The sequence below is a fragment of the Palaemon carinicauda genome, chromosome 11, assembly GCF_036898095.1.
Source record: "Palaemon carinicauda isolate YSFRI2023 chromosome 11, ASM3689809v2, whole genome shotgun sequence".
Lineage (NCBI taxonomy): Eukaryota > Metazoa > Arthropoda > Malacostraca > Decapoda > Palaemonidae > Palaemon > Palaemon carinicauda.
The window spans coordinates 147,281,517-147,291,516 of record NC_090735.1 but is presented as its reverse complement, the minus strand read 5'-3'; the positions used below and the strand labels follow the sequence as shown (position 1 = coordinate 147,291,516).

At 29.8% G+C, this 10,000-nt stretch overlaps 1 pseudogene; it reads right to left on the bottom strand.

Moving 5' to 3' along the window:
- Positions 1-367: 367 nt before the first annotated feature.
- LOC137649836 (protein Skeletor, isoforms B/C-like) overlaps positions 368-10,000 on the bottom strand; it is an 11,117-nt pseudogene continuing 1,484 nt past the window's right edge.

Genomic DNA, 10,000 nt, shown 5'->3' with positions numbered 1-10,000 from the left:
ATGTTAAATGTCTTATCGCTAAGTGTTTAGCGATATGTCAAGTTCCAACTCTTTAGACAAGTTCATATATTTTCCGAGGAAGAAAAAAGAAAAATATTTTTTCAACAACTTTATTTGCCTATCTCTTTAAAATTATTAACAACAGCTATATAACGATAATGATATTTGTGTGTATGTACATGTACAGAATATATATATATATATATATATATATATATATATATATATATATATATATATATTTATATATATATATATATATAAATATATATATATATGCATATATATATATATATATATATATATATATATATATATATATATATATATATATATATATATGTATATATACATATACTTATATTTTTCTCCCTAGTTTTATTCGAAAAATATATAACTTCACAGATCCAATATAACAAAACAAGAGAACAGAAAGAAAGGAAAACTAAATCTATTACCAATGAACAAAGGAATAGGAAAAAAATAGTAAAAATAAACAGTAAGATTAAGTTTTGCCAACCATCTAATACAGGAAATACCAAACAACTAGGATTTAGAAAGTAGGAAATTAAGACACTTCCATAATTCATCGGAACACTTATCTATCACGCATCGCCAAATGGGGTCAAGACGGTGACTCACTGAAAGTCAATTAGCCTTTATTTACATCATAGAGTGATGGGAATTCATTATGTCTAATATATATGATTTGTGGTATGAAAGTGAGAATGTACCTTTTTTACGTTTCGTAAAACGTTAATTCAGGTATGATGGATAAGCAGCGTGCGTGATAGTCTTTCATATGGAATGAAAAAAGTTTTATAAACGTTTTTTTTTTATGTAGATTTTACTGACTGAGCTATATTAATATAATTTCCAAAGGAAAATAGAGAGTTGGATATAAGAAAGTTCTTCTCCAATATATCGCTCAGTAAACAACACGATTAGAAACAAGATAATCAAAGGATTTTAACCAAGAGTCACGGCAAAGGACTCAAAAAAAAAAAATTCTTGCTAAAACTTTGGCTGGACGAAGTGGTAAATATCGAAGGAGACGGAGGCCAGGACGCCCCAGGATAGTGACCAGACTCCGAAGAGATGTATGGGGCGTCCATGAACCTCGTTTGTGACGTAAAGGGGAATGGTCTTCCTATTGTACATCCTCAAAGGAATCAGGAAACCCTTCTCGTCTGGTACTTGTTTGAAGACGGGGTCGGCACCTCCGGTTTTGATCAGGAACTGGTGAACTGGGCGTCTGGAAGTTAGAAAGGGTCACAATTAGTTTCGTATTATTTATCAAATATTCATCATCATCACTCTTGAAGTTTTTTGGTATTTGATAGCGCATCACTTTCATAGAATCCTATCTCTCTCTCTCTCTCTCTCTCTCTCTCTCTCTCTCTCTCTCTCTCTCTCTCTCTCTCTCGGTTCACCTAATCAAGTTCAGCTCTTTAGAAAGTAATGATCTTATACAAAAGTAGATTATTTTGAGCTCTGTTTATTTCTCGCAAAAAAGAGCCACTGAGCAGGTACTAAAAATATATAGTCAAATATAAACGCATATCGATAAGTAAATAGATGCACATTAGATAGATGGAGAGAAATTATTCAACAAGCACTGGCCTTCTTTTATACTGTACATCTAGATATAAATAAATTCATACATGTACATAGACAAATAGATAAATAGAGAAAAAATTAAATCCAATAAATGATATCAAGTCTTACAAAAGAAAATAGTGAAATATGAAAGTTTATGCAGATTATCTTCAAGCCAAACAAAAACAGCAAACTTGATGAGTAGTTTTAAATTCCATTAATCTGCATTGACAGCTACAAGCATTGCGATGTCGAAGTGTATAAGGATATCAACCAAACGATCCTTTGTAATGTGTCTAAAATAAGATTAGCTCACTACCATCAAAATAATTCGAAGTCACTCACTAAATTACCTCACTATCATCAAAATAATTTGAAGTCACTCAATTAGATCACTATCATCAACATAATTCGAAGTCACTCAATTAGCTCACTATCATCAAAACAAATCGAAGTCACTCACTTAATTACCTCACTATCATCAAAATAATTTGAAGTCACTCACTTAATTACCTCGCTACCATCAAAATGATTTGAAGTCACTCACTTAATTACCTCACCACCATCAAAATAATTCGAAGTCACTCACTAAATTACCTCACTATCATCAAAATAATTCGAAGTCACTCACTTAATTACCTATCATCAAAATAATTCGAAGTCACTCACTTAATTACCTAACTATCATCAAAATAATTCGAAGTCGCTCACTTAATTACCTATCATCAAAATAATTCGAAGTCACTCAATTAATTACCTTTTATCAAAATAATTCGAAGTCACTTACGTAATTACGAAGTCCCTCACTTAATTACCTATCATCAAAATAATTCATTCAAAGTCACTCACTTGATTACCTATCGTCAAAATAATTCGAAGTCACTTACGTAATTACGAAGTCCCTCACTTAATTACCTATCATCAAAATAATTCGAAGTCACTCACTTAATTACCTATCGTCAAAATAATTCGAAGTCACTCACTTAATTACCTATCATCAAAATAATTCGAAGTCACTCACTTAATTACCTATCATCAAAATAATTCGAAGTCACTCACTTAATTACCTATCGTCAAAATAATTCGAAGTCACTCACTTAATTACCTATCGTCAAAATAATTCGAAGTCACTCACTTAATTACCTATCATCAAAATAATTCATTCAAAGTCACTCACTTGATTACCTATCGTCAAAATAATTCGAAGTCACTTACGTAATTACGAAGTCCCTCACTTAATTACCTATCATCAAAATAATTCGAAGTCACTCACTTAATTACCTATCGTCAAAATAATTCGAAGTCACTCACTTAATTACCTATCATCAAAATAATTCGAAGTCACTCACTTAATTACCTATCATCAAAATAATTCGAAGTCACTCACTTAATTACCTATCGTCAAAATAATTCGAAGTCACTCACTTAATTACCTATCGTCAAAATAATTCGAAGTCACTCACTTAATTACCTATCATCAAAATAATTCATTCAAAGTCACTCACTTGATTACCTATCGTCAAAATAATTCGAAGTCACTTACGTAATTACGAAGTCCCTCACTTAATTACCTATCATCAAAATAATTCGAAGTCACTCACTTAATTACCTATCGTCAAAATAATTCGAAGTCACTCACTTAATTACCTATCGTCAAAATAATTCGAAGTCACTCACTTAATTACCTATCGTCAAAATAATTCGAAGTCACTCACTTAATTACCTATCGTCAAAATAATTCGAAGTCACTCACTTAATTACCTATCGTCAAAATAATTCGAAGTCACTCACTTAATTACCTATCGTCAAAATAATTCGAAGTCACTCACTTAATTACCTATCGTCAAAATAATTCGAAGTCACTCACTTAATTACCTATCGTCAAAATAATTCGAAGTCACTCACTTAATTACCTATCGTCAAAATAATTCGAAGTCACTCACTTAATTACCTATCGTCAAAATAATTCGAAGTCACTCACTTAATTACCTATCGTCAAAATAATTCGAAGTCACTCACTTAATTACCTATCAACAAAATAATTCGAAGTCACTCACTTAATTACCTATCATTAAAATAATTTGAAGTCACTCACTTAATTACCTATCGTCAAAATAATTCGAAGTCACTCACTTAATTACCTATCATCAAAATAATTCGAAGTCACTCACTTAATTACCTATCGTCAAAATAATTCGAAGTCACTCACTTAATTACCTATCGTCAAAATAATTCGAAGTCACTCACTTAATTACCTATCGTCAAAATAATTCGAAGTCACTCACTTAATTACCTATCGTCAAAATAATTCGAAGTCACTCACTTAATTACCTATCATCAAAATAATTCGAAGTCACTCACTCAACGCAATGATAGTCCAAGAAGAAAATTCTCCTACCTGAAACACTGGCATCATTGGCGAAATTATCGATGCTGATGTTGGCGGCGTCTACTAATGTAATTGCCTCGTGTCACTTGGGGCTCTGGTAGTCTCAGGCCACGGGGAATCTTCACGTTGCCAAAGTCGACCTGTAAAGAATACTTCTAGAGACTCCGTGTTTGCACACCATTACATTTCCATAGTTTTATTACTTTTCTTTACTATCTACATATTCATCATTAAACTCTTCCTTTATCTTTTTAGAAAGATAGTTTCTTATTTTTTACCGACCTGTCTACGCGTCAGCAAACAATATTCAAAAATATTTTGCCGACACCGAGACGAGAAAAATTGGGAAAATGCCTAAAATAATGATATGCAATGTCTACAATAATGAAGATGAGTAATAAGCGCTTTGATTCAATAAAATCGTTGCTTGGACGTCAAAGATGAACTCTTAAAGATCATATAACTGATAAAAATTACCACATACTGCTTCCAGTAAAGCTTGTCTACTCTACGTGTTGAATATATATTGACCCAGCACAGTAACAACAATAAAGATGAAATGGAAAACTTACTCCTACTTCTAAGCACCAGATAGACAGCCAAAGGATATTATCAACGGATTGTTGTCCTTCCTCGGTTACAGGAAACCGGAGAACCAAATTCCTATTCTTGTAAGCACCCAGAGGCTCAACGCTGCAAGTAAAGAAAACAGCACGTAAATAAAGGACACCTTATATTTAATTCGGGGATGTACCTCTAGTGTGTGAAAACGAAATTTTTATTAAAATTTTTACATATGAAAGCCTTCATATCTGAATGGTTTAATGGTATAAGGTATTACCTAATTTTGAATTTATATATCACTTAAAGAAAAATTAGTTGTTGAATTTTCTAAGCTGTAGTCTCAATACTTTAGAAACTTTGAAAGATACACTGACAATACGTTAGTTGGGAGTAGCAATGCACATGATTTTGTGTCTGAATTGATAATGAGGTTATAAAGAATATCTCACTATTTATTCTTTTAAAAAGAGCGGGAAAGACACAATGTATTATATCTTTAGTCATATTGCAATGATAAAATCTGTTTGATTACCGAACATATAGCTTTACTTTTAATGTACTAGAGGTGTCATGATATATATATGTATATATATATATATATATATATATATATATATATATATAATATATATATATATATATATATATATATATGTGTGTGTGTGTGTGTGTGTGTGTGTGTGTATATATATATATATGTGTGTGTGTGTATATATATATATATATATATACTGCATATGTATGTATGTGTATATATATATATATATATATATATATATATATATATGTATGTATGTATGTATATATATACACGTGTGTGTGAGTGTGAATATATGTATTTATAATCAACAAATGTATTAAACATAACCACTAATATTCAGGTATATGAAACACAACCATCCTCATGAAAACACTCATTTTCCAAATGACCCTCGAAAGGAAATAAACCTAAAGTCATTAGTCTATGCATACCCTATCATTCATTATAAGTAAATTCACTTGGCAATATAATTCAAGAACCTCCAGTCCTCCATTAACATTAATTAAAATACCACGTAAAAGTATCCAATGCAATGCTGCTATTTCTACAATACTCTCGTTCTATAGAAATATTTTTTAGTTGAATCTTTCATTCAATTCTATTTTCGACTTGAATCTTTCATTGAATTCTATTTTAGAGTTGAATCTTTCATTGAAATTTATTTTCGAGTTGAATCTTTCATTCAATTCTATTTTCGAGTTGAACCTTTTGTTGAATTCTATTTTCGCTTTGAATCTTTAATTTAATTCTATTTTCGAGTTGAATCTTTCATTAAATTCCATTTTCGAGTTGAGTTTTTCATTGACTTCTATTTTTGAGTTGAATCTTTTATTGAATTCTATTTTCGAGTTGAATTTTTCATTGAATTCTGAAGCTTTTATTGCCTACTCCTAATATAACTGGCACTTCCATCAATCAAAGTTTGAGCTGTAAAATTCTATAGCCAAAAATCATTCTCTATTCTGAAATATAAAGTCTTTTTCCTGAATTAGCGCTTAATCCATGCACAGTTTAGTTGTTTAAAATAAAAAATACACGAGTGAATCACACACACACACACACACACACACACACACACATATATATATATATATATATATATATATATATATATATATATATACTAAGCACTTATACGTTATGCTTTCATAAACTACACATATCTCGTTTCCACAGAATTTTTTCCCTACTTTGAAATAAATTCTCTGAGAAACCGAATGAATTTCACTGCCAAACAAAAAAATAAATAAATAAATAAATGAATAAATAAAAAAAGATTGGGGGGGATCAAATCAGTACATCGTTATCACTATTAGACATAGGTTACTTTTTGACAATTAAAACATTGTTAGATGAAAAGAAAATATTAATTACCAGTTTTCCCAAAAGTCTTACCTGCCACGTTCATCAGGTATAATGAAACCCTTCCCGCTGGGTTCCGGCGTCCTATTGCCAGCATAGAAGTAGACGGCTGAAACAATAACAATACTCGTTAGCAATTTATATGTGTAAATTATATGATTTTACGGATATTTATGACAGTTTTCTGAAATAATCTCATTCAAGTCTGTGGGAAACTAATCACAAAGATTGCTCATAAACTGCTTCATTTCAGTTCTTCGTAGGAATATTACAAGTTTTGAATTACCCAAATGGAAACTGTCTTTTCCATAATGATCTCAGAAATCCTGTATGTTTTTGTTTTTTACTTTGTTTTTTCTGTTTAGTGAAATAACATTCTACTGTGTATTTTATGTTTCAATATAGAGTAGAACATATATATTTCATTATCTATTCGTATACATTGATTTTAAAATAAATCATACAAAGTTTTATATATTTTTTTTTTTGAGCAGAAGTCATACATAATTGCTTTCTTGGTGCTTATATTTAAATGGGAATCAAATAAAGTTTCTTTTAATTGTTCGTATCTATGATCAATAGAATCCATACTAAAGGTTCGAATTGTGTTTTATTGAAAAACGAAAATACACTTGCAATAACTCACCTGGCGCATTCCCGTCGAAGTTGAAGTTTTTAATGAGAAGAGTAAATCTATCTACGGCGTAAACATCACCGGAAACTTCGTGCTTCAGCGTAGACAACTTTCCAATGTATACGCCATTATATGCAGATGTACAGCTCACCACGACTCCTAATAATAATAATAATAATAATAATAATAATAATGCAAAGGATTTGTCTTCAGGAGTTTTAGCACTTTAGTGCAAAGCATCTCCTCTGCCGAATATTCCTAGTCCTGTTTAATTATGCTTAGGCAAAGAAAGATTAAGGAAGACCTAGAGAAGTCTTAACGTTTATGACTTATATTGGATTTTGCAACAATACAGTGGTAGTAACAGATACATAATAATAATAATAATAATAATAATAATAATAATAATAATAATAATAATAATGATGATGATGATAATGATAATGATAACATTAATACACACACACACACACACACACACATATATATATATATATATATATATATATATATATATATATATATATATATATATATACTGTATATATATATATGTATATATATATATATATATATATATATATATATATATATATATATATACAGCATATATATATGTGTATATATATGCATGTGTATATATATATATATACATATATATATATATATATATATATATATATGCATATATATACACATATATATACATATATATATATGTATATATATACATGCATTTATACGTATATAGTATATATATATATATATATATATATATATATACAGTATATATATATATATATATATATATATATATATATATACATATATATATATATATATATATATATAAATATATATATATATATATATATATATATATATTTATAAAAGAATATCAGAATTGGTCCCTAGAGATTACAAAATAAGAAGGATAAGGATGAGAAGACGTTGGATTAACGAACTAAGAAAATTGTGGATATAAACTGTCGTAGAAAGACCATAAACAGACGTGAGTGGAAGAACATGTCTGAGGCCTTAGTTCAGCAGTGGACCAGTAATGGCTGATGTGATGATGATGATGATGATGATGATAATATAGATATACAGTATGCACGTGTGTGTGTCTGTGCATCATCTATATATATATATATATATATATATATATATATATATATATATATATACAGTATATACATTCATATATATATATATATATATATATATATATATACATATATATATATATATATATATATATATATATATATATATATTGCGCACAGACACACACACGTATATACTGTATATGATCATCATCATCACATCAGCCATTGCTGGTCCACTGCTGAACAAAGGCCTCAGACATGTTCTTCCACTCACGTCTGTTTATTGTCTTTTTACGCCAGTCTATACTGAAAATTTTCTTAGTTCGTTAATCCATCGTCTTCTCACCTTTACCCTGCTGGCGTGTGTGTATGTGTGATTTAAACAAGATTAGCAACAATTTCATTTCCTTAGCAGCCTCATGGAAAAAACAGGATAAATTATAATAACAAATAACTTATATGTGTGTGTGTTTATTATTATGTATGTATGTGTGATTTAAATAAAAAATAGCAAGAATATCATCTCCATAGAAGCCTCAAATAGAAAAAGGATGGGAATATCATAATATAAAACATATAAACTATAGTATAATTTAATCTAATACCATCATACAGATAAAATTCAAGACATATATTTTTCAAACTATTTTCAGATATTTTAGATATTATATTTCTGCGGAGCAGCTTAAAATATTTAAAATTTGATTATGATAACTGTACATCACTCGTAGTATATAAACTACTGCTAATTGTATGAATGGTTCTGTATTTTCAGGTCATTCAACATACTCCATATATTGCACGAGTTTCGTATATATTTAATCATTTATTTAATCTATTTCAGACATTACTCTTTCCTTTCCTAATTCTCTTGATGCACTGTTAAATAAGCTTAACAATTGTTAGTTATGCAAAATATATTAATTTATTTTTATCCCAGCACACAACCCACGCCTTCTACAAGCGATTGCAAGACAAGGAAACTGGTGTTGAGAAAAAAAAAAAAAAAAAAAAAAAAAAAAAAAAAAAAAAAAAAGAGGATCTGAGAAAACAGGTTTGTCGAACGGGTCGATTCTTTGGTTGTTGGTGAACAAACCTGATTAAAAAATCGGAAAATAAGTTCCTATTGGATGGGTAGCGATTGTACTGGTTTTAAGTTCCTATTGATGGGTAGCGATTGTACTGGTTTTAAGTTCCTATTGTATGGGTAGCGATTGTACTGGTTTTAAGTTCCTATTGGATGGGTAGCGATTGTCCTGGTTATAAGTTCTTATTGGATAGGTAGCGATTGTACTGGTTATAAGTTCCTATTGAATGGGTAGCGATTGTACTGGTTATAAGTTCCTATTGGATGGGTAGCGATTGTACTGGTTATAAGTTCCTATTGGATGGGTAGCGATTGTACTGGTTATAAGTTCCTAATGGATGGGTAGAAATTGTACTGGTTATGAAGAATCTAAGATGGATATTAATTTCAATATAATAGCTCCCTGACCATGAGACCATTCCTTAATTCATTTTTGTCTTCTTTTCACCTCCCTATTTTGCATCCATAATATCATTTATCACCCTATTTCTTATACTCCCTTTTTTACTTCAGAGGCATGTAATATTTACTCCACGCAAAAGAACAAGAACTTTTCAAGTTTTCTAATTGAAGCTATGACGACCATTATTTAGATAGAAATTCTCTTTACGGAAAATGACGAGCAGTCTGTATAAGCAATTCGGTTTCAATGAAGATCAGTCTGTCTAAGCAATTCGGTTTCAATGAAGATCAGTCTGTCTAAGCAATTCGGTTT